General features: G+C 35.6%; 1 non-coding gene across 1 annotated transcript; it reads right to left on the bottom strand.

Annotated features, from left to right (window-relative positions):
- Positions 1-12,608: 12,608 nt before the first annotated feature.
- On the bottom strand, positions 12,609-12,717 carry LOC126025128 (U6 spliceosomal RNA). Its single transcript, XR_007501175.1, has one exon. It is a non-coding gene; the product is annotated as a U6 spliceosomal RNA (small nuclear RNA).
- Positions 12,718-14,051: the final 1,334 nt, after the last annotated feature.

Genomic DNA, 14,051 nt, shown 5'->3' on the forward strand with positions numbered 1-14,051 from the left:
TTCCCCAAAAGTGCATGATCTATCTTCTGAGTCCACAGCTATATATATGTATGCAAAAAAAATATCTTTATTATTAATAGCTGACTACTAGAAACCTCAATACCTACTATCAGGTGAATGAATCAAATTGTGAAATAGTCATATAATGGAATAATAGTATGAACAGAATATGGCTCAGTGGAAGAGCTCAATTTCTAGACACAAATGCTCCCTTGGGTCCCTCCCTCCAAGAGCAACCTTAGCTCTAAGCCTTAAAGCTCATGTCTCAGCACCACTAAACCTGCTCTCCAAAACAACAGCAAAAAGCATTGAATAAAAAGTAATTCAATAAAATGATGCAATATTACAATAATTTTCTTGCAGCAGAAGTTAAAAAATGAACTAAACATGCATGATTTCATTTATGGAAGCTTCTAGAAAGTGCAAAGTAATCAATAATCAGAAAGTTATATAAGGAGAGTTTTTCTGGGAAGGGTAGAGAATAGATTCATGGTTGGTGCAGAGGACTAGGAATTCAAAATTATTAAGATTTAGAAAGAAACTTGAAAATGATGGACATGTTTATTATCTTGATTATGGTAATAATTTCACAGGTGAATATATGTCAAAATTATTGTACTATGAATATGTACAGTTTGTTTTGTCAGTTATACCTCAAAAAGCTGTTAAAACATTATAAAAAGTCATAAGGCTGTCAAAATATTAGTTAAAGACAATATGTTCAATCCATTCAGTAAGTACTGATCAGATTTTAAATATGAATAAAGTCTCTTTTAAGATGCAAAATGTAGAGGGCCAGAGCAATAGTAAGAGGCATTTGGCTTCACATGCTGCTAACCTGGGTTCAATCCTCGAGAATCTCATATGGTCACCCTATGCCTGCCAGGTGTGATTCTGAGTTGCAGAACTAGGAAAACACCCTAGGAATGCTACCAGATGTTGGTACAAAGCAAACAAACAAGTAAAATTTTGAGCTCAACAATAAACAGTTTTGTAATCACAGTGATTAAATAAAGCATTAAAAATAAAATAAAGATGACACCAGCAAAATTAAATAGATAAAAATGAGTATGGACAGATGTATAGAAAATTGTTTATTGGGCTAAAATGTGAGATTTACAAAAATTAAGTATTTTCTAGATTAGTTATATGTCAAATGATAGTTGGACAGAAATTAGAAGTAGAGATGACACAAAGAAAAAATAAAGGGTCTTAAAAAGTTATTAGCTCAAACCAAGGTGTATTCACTTAAGAGTATAGACTTTTAAGAAAAATGAAAGACATTCTTGCAATAATAATTTTCAGGACACAAAAGAGAAAAGAGCTGGAAGTTCCAGGCTCACCTCAGGAAGCTCACCACAAAGAGTGATGAGTTTTAGGTTAGAGAAATAACTACATTTTGAACTGTCCTAATAATGAGAATGTATGAGGGAAATGGAGAGCCTTTTTAGGAGTACAGGCGGGGGTCAGGTGGGGAGGAGGGGAGACTTGGGACATTGGTGATGGAATGTTTGCAACTGTGATGGGGTGATGTTCTTTACAGTAGACTGAAACCCAAACACAATCATGTATGTTAATCAAGGTGTTTAAATAAAAAAAAAAAAAGAAAGAAAGGCAATTCAATATATGTCTCCAGTTTTTTTAGATTCAATGACTTAGTAAGTAATGTTCTTTCTGTATCTCACCCTCTGCTCTTTTTCTTTAGATTTGTTCAAGACATAAAATAAAGTCTTTATGAAAAAAAAAAAGAGTATAACTTTTGGAATGTTTAAATTAACCTCTTTGATCAGGTAATCACTTTATCTGCTGGAGGAGCAAACACCTACTGTGGAGTTTGAAAATACATAAAAGGTAGGCTTTGAAAGGTACATAAAGTATGAAGTATCTTTGATAGGGGCAAAGCCCAACTGTGCTCTGGGGCTACTACAGATCAGAATATGGGTACCACTAGATACCATTAAGTGCTTAGAATCCAATTTAGTATTTCCCCATTGCACCGAATGTGGCTACATACAACCAGCCCCTTGCAGGATCCCCACAGAGAGTGATAAAATATATTGTGCAAGGCAGTCACTCCTGATAAAAAGTAGATAGTATAAGTATTTCTTGTAAATGTGATGTGTTTGTTATTGTTCAATTATAGGAGGTTTACAGAAGTTTAAAATAGAAAAAGAGAACATGATTTGATATAAATTAAGTTTTGGAGGTCCAAGGAAAGCCACAATCATAAACCAGAAAAATGTTAAATGTATATTTACAATTTTTTCTCATAATTAGGAGGAGGAGCAAAATGTGTAGAAAGATGGTTAGCTTACTATCTAGATCAATATACCACAACATAGGTGGATTCTGTAAGTGGTTTGGATGCAAGACTCAAAGGTGAGTTTTAAAATATTATTATTAATAATTAACATCCTAAGTTTAGATCAGTCCAAAGATAGACAGAAACCCTGAGTGTTTTCAACTGAAACACGAAGAATTGGTTAGGACAATATTGGAAGGGCTAACGGAACAAAAGGCAGAGGGGCTGGCTGATAGCTAGGGAAGGGACAAGGTTAACGCCTCTTGGCTGGAGCCTGTAAGCTTCACCAGCTGCTGTGCTGTTGGAAAGGCTATCAGAGTTCAATTCTGAACCCACTGCTGACTAGAGCTGAAGGCTCTTCGAAAGGGGGTCCCCTGCTGGGGCTGCTGAAGTCTAAAATCACCCCATGCCACTGTTGCTGCTGTACCACCAGCAACTGTGAGTGACCGCAGCACGGTAGGAGCCAGAAGGAGCTGCTGTCTCCTGGCTCCCCCGGGGTGCCTATTGACAGAGCCCAACAGCAAGCCAGCTGGCAAGCGAGCACAGGAAATAAAAGTTTGCAGACTCCCAGCCCTAGCAGCATAGCGTGGAATGTAAAAGCACAGGATTGAGAAGCAATAGAAACATAAACAGAACGAAGGCTATCTGATTATGTGAACAGAGGGGGGAGAAAAAAAGGTAGAAATGAAAGCACTGAAGAAAAAGAAGTGGTGAGGAAAAAGAAAATCGAAATGCAAGAGATCCAGAAAAGAAAAAATTCAGAAAATCAAATGCATTTGATGTTTCTTGATACTAATGAAGAGCAAGGGCCCAAGTGGTCACTGACTTGAATAACAGGACTAAAGATCTTGAACACTAGGTTAATTTCTCAATTATTATAGACGCACATGCAATATTTTAGAATAGTTTTAAATATCAAGATCTAATGTGTTAGGTATAAATAATTCACTATTGAAATTAGCAGTAACAAGAGGCGAACACTTGTCTCAGAAACTGGATCTTTACAAGTTGGATAAAACAGACACATTTGACCATAACATTTTCAGTTTTAGCTCAGAAAGTGCCTACTCTCTGAATTCAACCGAGAAAAGCAGACTTTGCTGCTTGAAAATGCTCATGTGTTTCCTGAAATAACCCTTTTTTTGCTTCCTAGTCCTCTAATAGTTACTCCATTTCATTTAACTTCAGATGTGATTCTTCTCTATACTGGTATCAACCTTTAGTCTTCTGCTGATCACAGAAACATTCCTAGAGAAATATCTTCCTAAGGAACTTTTCAAGCTCAACATTTTCACAGTACCAAATGAATAAATTTCTGCTTTTACATCAGACTAGAGGAAAACTCATTGAGCTTTGAGGTTTCTATTTTAACACTGAACTCCAGGAAGAACCAAGGCAAATTTATATCAGTGGTTCTAATTGCCAAAAAGGTAATTCTGCAAAGATGGAAATCAGCTGAAAGATTAACACTGCTATACCAGCTTGAGTGCCCCAGCTAACAGAGAGAAAATAATGTTTCAATTAATGAAAGGCTACTGAATTAGGTAGATTACTGAAGAGGCTGGTAATGGAATGCAGAGCCTTTCACCTCCAGGTCACCATTACTAATCTGTCCAGGGCAGTTCTAGACCACATTTTTGAGGGGATGATGGTTCACCCCAGCCCTTGCTGTCTTCAGCACTTGATGAACTGTTCTCTCAAACCACCTACATCAGCCTCACAGGTCACTGTGGTTCATTGAAGATGTAAGAGGAAGCAAAGACCCCTCTCTATTGAGGAAGGCTGGCCTTCAGGGTGTCTAGGGTTGAGGCTAAAAACAAATTACTGCAAGGAATTTGGAATAAGGAAAATTACTCAAAAAAAAGGAGCAGTGAATAAGAAGGAAATCACAGTTCAACTATGGAGAACTGTTTCAAATAAATTTAGAGTCTAGGCAGGGTGAAAATGGTTTTTCTGTTTATGTACATTGGAAAGAGTGGCAAGAAAGGAGGGAGATTTGCCTCTAAAGACAAAACTTAAATGCCAGAAACCCTTAAGCAAAATTGAGCTGAGGAGTCAAGTACTTAGGGAAGGCCCCTTGGTAATGAAGTCTTAGGATCTAATTTGAAAAATTTACACTAGCCCCAAGGCTGCCTTGAGGATGAAGGAACTAAAGAATGATAAGAGATCTCAGCAAGAACAAAGGCCAGGGAAAAAAAGGTCATAGAAGATCCTGAACTGTTCCTAGGCCTTCTCTTGGCAACCATCCTAGTAATGGATTTTTAATTGGGTAGAAAGCTGCATATGGTATATGCTGGGAGGAACCCTATATAAGCCAACTAAAACAAAGGAAGAATCACATGTGCTCAATAGGCTTATGTATCACTGTCACACACATTTGTTCCCTGGCCCCATGCGTCACTTCCTCACAAACGCATATTACCTGGGTACCTGGTGCCAGAGTATTTGGTAGCTCTCGCCCTCTTGAACTGTGTATTTTCATACTTTAATGTTAGAATATGTACTGGAGCTCTCTCAACCTTTGCAGAAGCTCTCAAATGTGTTAACTTCTCTTTCTCTTCCTCTCCTTCCTCAGAATGTCTAAATAAAACTTGTTTTTACTTCATGCTCCTCTCTTCATACCCAATCGACAACTAAGCTAGACACAGAAGGGACCACTTATACTAGCAGCCCAGGCCGGCAAAGGAGGGGTGATATGGGATGTATGCTGGGAACAGGAGTGGAGGGAGGACAACTTGGTGGTGGGAATGCCTCTGATTCAAGGTCACTATGTACCTAAAATACTACTGTGAAAGAATTGTAATCCACTTTTGTCAAAATAAAAATTATTAATAAAAATATATTTTCTGAGAGAAATGGATTGAGGTAATGATTTTTTTTCTACAAAGAATAATTTCTCCAGGATGAGTCCATGGCTTCCTAAAAATTCAGGTGATAGGGTGAAGGATGACAACCAGCTTTTTATTTTACAGTAGGGATTAACTCCAGGGCTGGGTAGAAAAAGGAAATCTCAAGTGCAACTCCTAGTGGAGTTGCCAGCACTTGAGGTCCCTGACTATTGAGGCTCATTGAAGACATTATTAGCCTCCCCAGAAGTTCCAGGGTGGCAGAGGTGAAGAGAAAGAAGCAAGATCTCAAGGCAACTGCCTCCTTCCTTCCCACTTCACATTAATTACCCCCAGAGGACACCACACACCCCTGCATCATTGTGAAATCCATTATCAGCATTCTCTTTTGAGTATGTCTCTGGATTTAACTTAACCAACAAAATATTATCATGGATGATTAACTGAATAGAGTTTGATATGAGAAAATTAGCTGAATTCTCAATGCAAAAATAACAATAATTCTCTGCCATAATGGAAACTACCTGTTATTTGGAACCTCTCTGTTCTTTATAATCTAGATAAAATTGTCTAAAATTCAACATTCCATACTTTGTGAGTCTAAAGGAGCCACCAAGATTCCCAGAGGTTGTGGTTTTATGATTACCTCTGACTCTGAGTTCCCACTTGTTTTAGAAAAGTTCAGTTTATAGGTTCTCTTATCCTTCCAGACTTGCTGTTTCCAAGAGAATAAAAAATAAAAAAATAAAAAACAACCCCACCTACTTTCTCCATCTTCACAATATGTGTATGATTTTTTTATATATGTATGTACACACACAATATATATACTTTCAAAATGGGATGGACGGTCTGGAGAGCAGTGGGATTTTTTTTTATAACATACTACCAATGAGTATAGTTTTGGTCTTGAAATCTCAAAGCAATCCAATATCATGTATATTATTATATTATATACTTTACCTATTCTCTATTCCAAGGGAATATGTCTCTGATCAGACTGCTCTAGAAGAGATACCCTGAGTTTTAAAAAAATAAAAATCACTTTTTCCCTTACTAGAAATACTATATTTTAAATATATCATTAAAATTATTTCCACAATATTGTGATTGAAAAACTTACTAGTTGAGTTCATTTTTTGGAAAAAAAAACATGGCCTTATTGTAGTATTCAAATATACATTTATACACTAAGCCCTCCAAGAAACATTTTGTCATTTTTATGAGGAATTCCAGCATAGAATACTGTCAGAGGAGAAGCAAGCTGTGGCTATATTAATCGTTATAAACATCCTCTCAAGAATCCTAGAGTGAGGACCCATATCTTTAAGAAAGATAATATGGTGAAACTTAGCTTAGAAGGATTGCTTAGTATCTGAGAAACTCAGAATGTTTCTTAATGGTGGGGTTACAAGAAAATGTTTTATTGTTATTGAAAGCAAATTTTATATGCCCACTTGGCTTCAAAGTTTTTGAAGTTGAGTTGTGCCTTTATACTATTGTATTAAATAAACAATAATGGGATCTTTAAGCTTTAAATATTTTTTAAAATAAACTTTATTTTCAGTAAAGGAAGAAGAATGGAATAATTTCTCTAATATGTAGAAATTAAAGATAAACAGCAAGGTAACAAGGGTCCAAAAAGAACATAAATGGAGAGCTGATCCACACAATTGAATTGGAGAAAGTAGATAGGGAGGATTGAAGGAGAAGAATTTGGGAGTCCTTGGGAAACGGAAATGGGTACACTGTGATGGGTGTGGTATTATGTGCATGAAAATATACTGTAAATACAGAACTTCAGTTATTTGAAAAAAAAAAAACCCACCTTGTTTTCTTTTCATTTACAGATAAGTGAAACAAGGCCTGAAAGGTTGGTGGCCCTGGGATAGGAAATGAACACTTCTCTCCTTGTCTACCCATGTCCCATGGGTTTCATGCTTTAATCCTTTAAATTTATAAGAGCAAAATAAATGATTTATGAAGTCTAGGGAATGACAACAAGGAGAATTTTTTAAGCATATGTTTAAGCATTTTATGCCTTTGATTTGATGGGATATGTAAGAGAGCAGCAAAAGGTTGACCTATAGATCATTGGTATAATCCAACTGGGCCAAATAAGACAGCTTTTCATTAGCTGGGTACTTTGGAATAGCTGGGATATTTTTATTCTGGTAATGAAGAGATAGATATGGCCTCTGGGAACAGTTCTTGGAAATTGTACTTTCTCCAGATGCTCAATTTGGGTGTGGGACAGATTGGCTTCAAGGCCAAGAGCAACATGTATTACCATAAGCCCACTGGTCAGAGATATGAGAATTTTTAAAGGATTGGCATTTTGCCATGAAACCCTTGGGCATTTTTGTCATCAGTCCCTACAAAAATCTTAAAATTCTTTGGACAGCAATAGACATTAAAGTTGTAGAAATAAAGCTGCCTCTTGGAGGACTGAGTCAGGGTTGGTGCTTTCTGATGTTTAATGCCCTCTCCAGACACTCACTCAGTCAGCTGACATACAGGCATTTGGTAAGGGTGTCACTCACTTAAATGACAGTTCCCTACCATTCAATGGGAATTAGTCAAGATTTTCCAGAACCGGGGTTCTACATTTACTGGCAAAAAGTGGTTGGATTTAAATGTCTGACAAATATTTTTGCTTTGAAAGTTATATACAGCTGTGCTCAGGTCTTATTCTTGATTCTGCACTCCGAAATTACTCATGATGGATTCAGGGGACCATATGTTGCTAGGGATCAAGGTTTTATCAACTGTCTGCAAGGTAAGTGCTCTACCTGCTGTACTTTCACTTTGGCCCCACTGACAGCAATATTAAGTACACAAGCTTGTCTTGATAACAGGTTATCTGTATTACTCAGATTTCTATTACTTTTTATTAAACAAGCATTCACCAAAACACACTTAAAAATCTAAAGTTTAGAAGTGGGCAAGTAAGTTGGCAGTACATCAGAAATTTATTATATTGGCAAACATAAATATCAATATCAGTAATAGACAAACAAAAGTCACACACTGACAATGTAGTATAGATTGGGCATTATAGAACATCTTTAGCCTTATTTGTTGTAAAGAAAATTTGAGGAAAAACAGATGCAAGTTCAAGGAAGTAGAATATATGAGGCTAAAGACACACAAACAGTCAGATTTCTATCAAAACAAAAAAAAATCGACAAGTAGATAAATTGATTTTCTTTTCTTTCTTGCATATGTATCACACCCTCAACTCTAGGTTTGTAGACACCTATTTTAATTTGAGAAAACCTGATTCTCAGAATTTGTTGAAAAATAAATACTGTTTTGTGCGATGAAAAAATGTCCTTATTTACATTTAAATGAACTCATGTTAGTTTATAATTTAATTGCTTATTTATTTCTAGACATAGATTTAATTGATTCTATCATATTATCCAGCTTCTTTCAAATTTAAATGGTCAATTTTTCTGTAAGATCAAAGAGCTTACAGGGCCTTGCGTACAGCAATGTGTTGCTGTGAGTTCAAACTCCAGAGTCATCTGTTGGGCAGATGATTATAACGGCCCCACAATCTGGGTGTTCTAAAGAGGAAGAAAATAAGTCTCAGACTATTTTCTAATCAAAGATACATAATACACAGCTTTTTAAATTCTTCCATTACTCAAATTTTGCCTTCAAACTTGACTTTATCTTACTTTTTGTTTGGTCCTGTGTTTTGAAAAATAGCTTAAAATTGAATTGAGATAAATTATGTGAAGAGCCTCAAAGCAAATTATGCATGAACTGGAAATGACAATTGAAACTTAAATAGGTAAGACAGAGCAGAGCTTTCCCTCACAATGAGTATGCTTTCTCAAATTGTTTCCGATCTGAAGGCAGCATAACTCCTATCTCCTTCGCCTATTTTGTAAGCAGAATAATTAGTTAAACTAAGAAACTAACTGTTTTTATCAATCACTAGTCATGTAAGTGTTTCCCTGTAAATAAAAAGTAAATCACCTTTGGCTTGAAGTTGATTCATGATCAGTGCCTGCCAACAGCAGATGAGTAGATAAATAAATCATGGTCTATTCACATCAAGGAATAGTTTTCAGCTGTAAGGAAAGATGAAATCTTGCATTTTGCTATAAACTTAGAAAATACTGCATGATCTTATTCAGATGTGGAAAGTAATGAAACAAAAGTAGGAAATATGCACTGTCCGATGAAAACTATCACTAAGGTACTATCAATAAAACTGAGTTCCAAGTAAGTGTATAGATAAGAAGATATCTAAGGACAACTATACAGAGGGATATTGTATACAGAGGATATTATGCAGTTTCTCTGTAAGCCAAAAGCACTAATATTAATATTACATTAAATTATAATTTTTAATTAAAAAGAAGGATTAACACCTGATCTAGTGTGATTGTCAGGAAAAAGAAATGTTGGCACCTTAGCTGTTGTAGCAATAAGTACCATCTAGTTAAATTGTTGATTACTGCAGTTGTTCCATGAACTCTGACTCTAGAGAAAAAAGGCCATTGACTATTAAGGATTGTAAATATTAATACACACTGACATGCTTCAATCATATGTTTCATTCAACTGAGTTTCTATCTCAGGGACATAGATCATATATTTTATGAGCCTCAAAACTTGGGGGTAAAATAAAGTGTACAGGACTAAAAATCAGAAGATCTGCTTCCAGATTGGCCCTATCAATAGCTTGTTGTGGGACTTAGAGCAACTTTTCTCAACTGAGAGATATATTTTCCTCTCTGGGAAATCTAGATACTCCTAAGGTGCTATAGGTGAAAAAACAATTATATTAAGTGGATGGGGGCCCAGTCCTACGAGAATGAGTCTTGGAATCAATTATTAGAGCAAAGAACAAAGGAAGAAAACAAGATAAGAAAGGGGACAAGGATGGATAAAGCTGAGAAATACTGAAATAGAGTCCACATCTCTAGAAGTTTCATTTGTGACAGAACTACTGGGAGAAGTAAGGCATTAGTGCCTGGGAGGTAGAAGGTTTTGATTTCCTCCTTTCGCTGATTCTCAGGAAAAGATGTTCATCATCCTGAATCCTCCCATGTGACTTTCTCTTTCTCAGTTTCACCACTCTCAAATCCTTCCTTTGCTATCTATAAACAGAATTCTAAAGTGATAGGTTTTCGGGAAATATTGCACTAATACATCATCAGCATTGTCATTATGATGTATTAACACAATGCATCATCATAGAGCTGTCAGGGCCATGATTTATGACTCAAAAATGTGTTGTGGTATAGTGAGGCATCAGGGACTCCAATTGACTCACTGCTTGTTTTTACACTTAAGGACTTTGAAAATAAGCTTCAGACTACTTTTCCTCAAAAAAGGATTCAGGAAAGATTTTGAATGAGGACTCCATTTCAAAACAATGACGAGGCCATTGGGTCACACTTAAGACATAAAGGTTTATGTTTTCCCAGACCACTTTAAGTTTAGAATCAAACTTCCACACTTCAAGTCATTTGGTTCCCACTGGAAGAATTTGGCCTCTTTTATTTAGAACTCCCCTAATAGTTAAGTGTGTGAGGTATGGCAAGAAAGGTATGCATTAGAGACTTTCTTTTACTGCCCAAAGTATTAAGGATAGTATTATATTTTATGAGAGTAATAAACGTGATTATGAAGAAAATCTTTGCAAATTTGCTTCCTTACACATTTCAAAATGGGTGTTGGCATCACATATTCTCTTCATCTAAGAATTAAGTTTACTCACAATGTCTCAAAATGTCTGCTCTTGATACTCATAAATAAAGTATTAGGTACATATTGCAAGGATAGTTAAACACAGTGCCAAAAGAAAAGTAAAAGATAAAAAGTAACCATAAAGAAAGAAAAAACTTAATAGAATTAGAATAAATTAGTTTATTAGAAAAGCAAACGTGTCATTCAAATAGAAATAAACTCTTAGAAATAATTGAAAAGGAAGATTTGTCATTTTTCAGAAACCCTTTCTGAAAAATGGGCTACAAGACCAAGTTAAAAGACCAACTTAGAAAGAGGATCATTAGGAATGGGAGTAGGAAAAATTCTTGAGGGCAAACAAAAGAGACATTTATTTACTTCCCAATATAATTTATTTTTAATGATTATTAAAATATTAAATTATTATTATTATTATTATTAAATAATTATTAAAATATAAAAATTAAAATATAAAAATAATGATTTATTTTTCTCTCAGTTTGCCAGAGTCCATTTCTTAAAAACTGCAGTAATACTAAAGTTGGAATTTACTCATTTATTTCATTGTCACAGATTCTTACAAACTTCTCTACAGAACCTATGCTCTCTCCCTTCAATTTCTCCAGCAGTAGCATTATCACTTGAATGACAACTGTCATGATGATAAAAGAAGAAAGTACCTTTGGTCAAATGTGTAACTGTTGAATTCGAGGACCTGGGGATCAAAAACATGACAGGTCAAAGAAAATGTCAGTATAATGTTATCTGTACATGAAGACATACATTTTCTTATGGAAAATGATGCTTAATATAGCCAAGCCTAGTTCTTCCAGTCTTAATTCATCCTTATGTCTGAAAAGCTGAAGATGTAAAGAATTCACCAGAAACAGAGACAGGGGATTTTCAAAGTGAATGTTAATCTGCATTATTTTTTAACCCAAATATAAAATAAGTTTTCAAACTGATTCAGATTAACCAGGTCAAGTTGTACATTTTATTAATGTTAAAATGCTTAAAATATCCCATTCACAAAGGTGTAGAGTTAGGCAGAGGTGAAGAGAGGTTGAAGAGAGGTTGTCTGCTTAGTAAAAGTTACAAGGAGAGATGTGTCAGCTGCTTACTTTCCATTTTCAGGTTCTGGCCAAAGCAGTTCTTATTAAGACTTTGACTAACTTTTTTATTACAAAATTTATTTTTTTATTTTCTAAGGAATCTTTTTTTTTTTTTTTTTTTTTGGTTTTTAGTTTTTGGGTCACACCTGGCAGTGCTCAGGGCTCCTGGCTCCATGCTCAGAAATTGCTCAGAAATTGCTCCTGGCAGGCTCTGGGGACCATATGGGACCCCGGGATTCGAACCAATGACCTTCTGCATGAAAGGCAAATGCCTTACCTCCATGCTATTTCTCCGACCCCTTTCTAAGGAATCTTATCACAGAACTGCATAAAGAGAAAAAAAAAAAACCTTCAATACTTTTTGCCTCACTTGCCACTGTAAAGGAGTCAATATTATTAAAACAATTTAGTTATTGGCTTCAAGAATCTGTTGCATACTATACTTTTCAGAAAAGCAATATTGTTTTTTTTTTAAGTTATAGTATTAGACAAATGGCTATGACTTAAATCCATCAGTGGAATTCTAGTGTCCCTATGATAGAATCTAAGCTTTCTGTCACACATTCAAAGAGCTTCAAGATATATTCTTTTCACCTATATTTACTACTATTTCTATTCTTCAACTGTAAACTTTTTTAAAATATGGAACGCTTCATGAATTTGTGTATCATCCTTGCGCAGGAGCCATGCTAATCTTCTCTGTATCATTCCAATTTTAGTTTATATGTGCTGCCAAAGCGAGCACCTTCAATTGTAAATTCTAAATTATTTTATTTTATTGGGTTGGGGCCAATAAAATATTGGGGCAGTACTCAGGGTTTACTCTTGGCTTTGTGCTCAGAAATCACTCCTGGCAGGATTAGAGGACTATATGGGTTGCCGGGAATCGAACCTTGGTCAGCTGAGTGTGTGCAAAGCAAATGCCCTATCACTCCAGCCTCCTAAATTATTTAAAACTTTGTTTATGTATTTTGGGTTTTGAGCCACAGTTGGCTTGGTTCAGGACTTACTTCTTGTTTTGCACTCAGGAACCACTCCTGACAGTGTTTGAGGGACCATAAATAATTCTGGGAATGTAAACTGGATCTTCCACATGCAAGGCAGGTGCCATGTATACTGTACTATATTTCAGATCCAATTTCTAAATTATTTTATAATGAACTATAGTGAATTCTTGCATATTAACTATCCTATATCTTTCTTTGCTCTTTCTTCCTTTTTCTCTCCCTTTTTAAATTTGTTGTGATATGAAAACCTTGTAATGTGCACTCTGGGCTGGGCTCAGGGAACCATATGGAGCTCCAGGATTGTACAAGACAAGCACACTATCTACTATACTATTTCTCCAGCTTCTCGACTCTCTCAATAGTTTTTCTACATAGTTCTTCTTCTAATCACTTTTGCCCATATTTCTTTTCCACATTTTAATTAATTCCTAGGTTTTAATTTGAATATAACCTACTCTACTACTCTAGGTTACTTTATAAGTCATCTTAAAGTAGGATTTATCTATTCTACTTACATGCTATTATATTATACTTGTCCTGATATCTGATTTGGGACCACAACCAAAACTCTGAGCCTGTGCTCATAGCTGACTCCTGATCTGTACTCAAAGATCACTCATGATGGACTTCTAAGGACCAAATGAGACTCTAGGCATTGAACTTGGGTCTGCACTTTCAAAGCAATTTCCTTACTCACTTTACTCTCTTCAGTATCTATATGATATTTTTTTAGACAACATAGTTATAATAGTATTATTGTTTATTGTAGTAATGTATTGTACCCATTTGACCCCTAATCTTCAAGACCACTGTCACTATGTAATAAATAACTCTGCCAATTCATTCTGGCCTCCATCTGCTTAGTAATCTGAGTTTTGTAGTACAAGGCCAAGCATTTTCAATGTTTGGTACTCGATACCCCACAATGTCCTGAGAATATTCCAAAAGGTAATAACTGAACTTCACATCTGTGGGGGGTCAAGGCATAAGTCTAGATTAGAGCTTCAACTGATAAGACATAGGAACCATGGAAAAGAAACGAATAGGGTCATGGACAGAAAAAAGTTGAGAA

Source organism: Suncus etruscus, chromosome 12, assembly GCF_024139225.1.
Source record: "Suncus etruscus isolate mSunEtr1 chromosome 12, mSunEtr1.pri.cur, whole genome shotgun sequence".
NCBI classification, from domain to species: Eukaryota; Metazoa; Chordata; class Mammalia; order Eulipotyphla; family Soricidae; genus Suncus; species Suncus etruscus.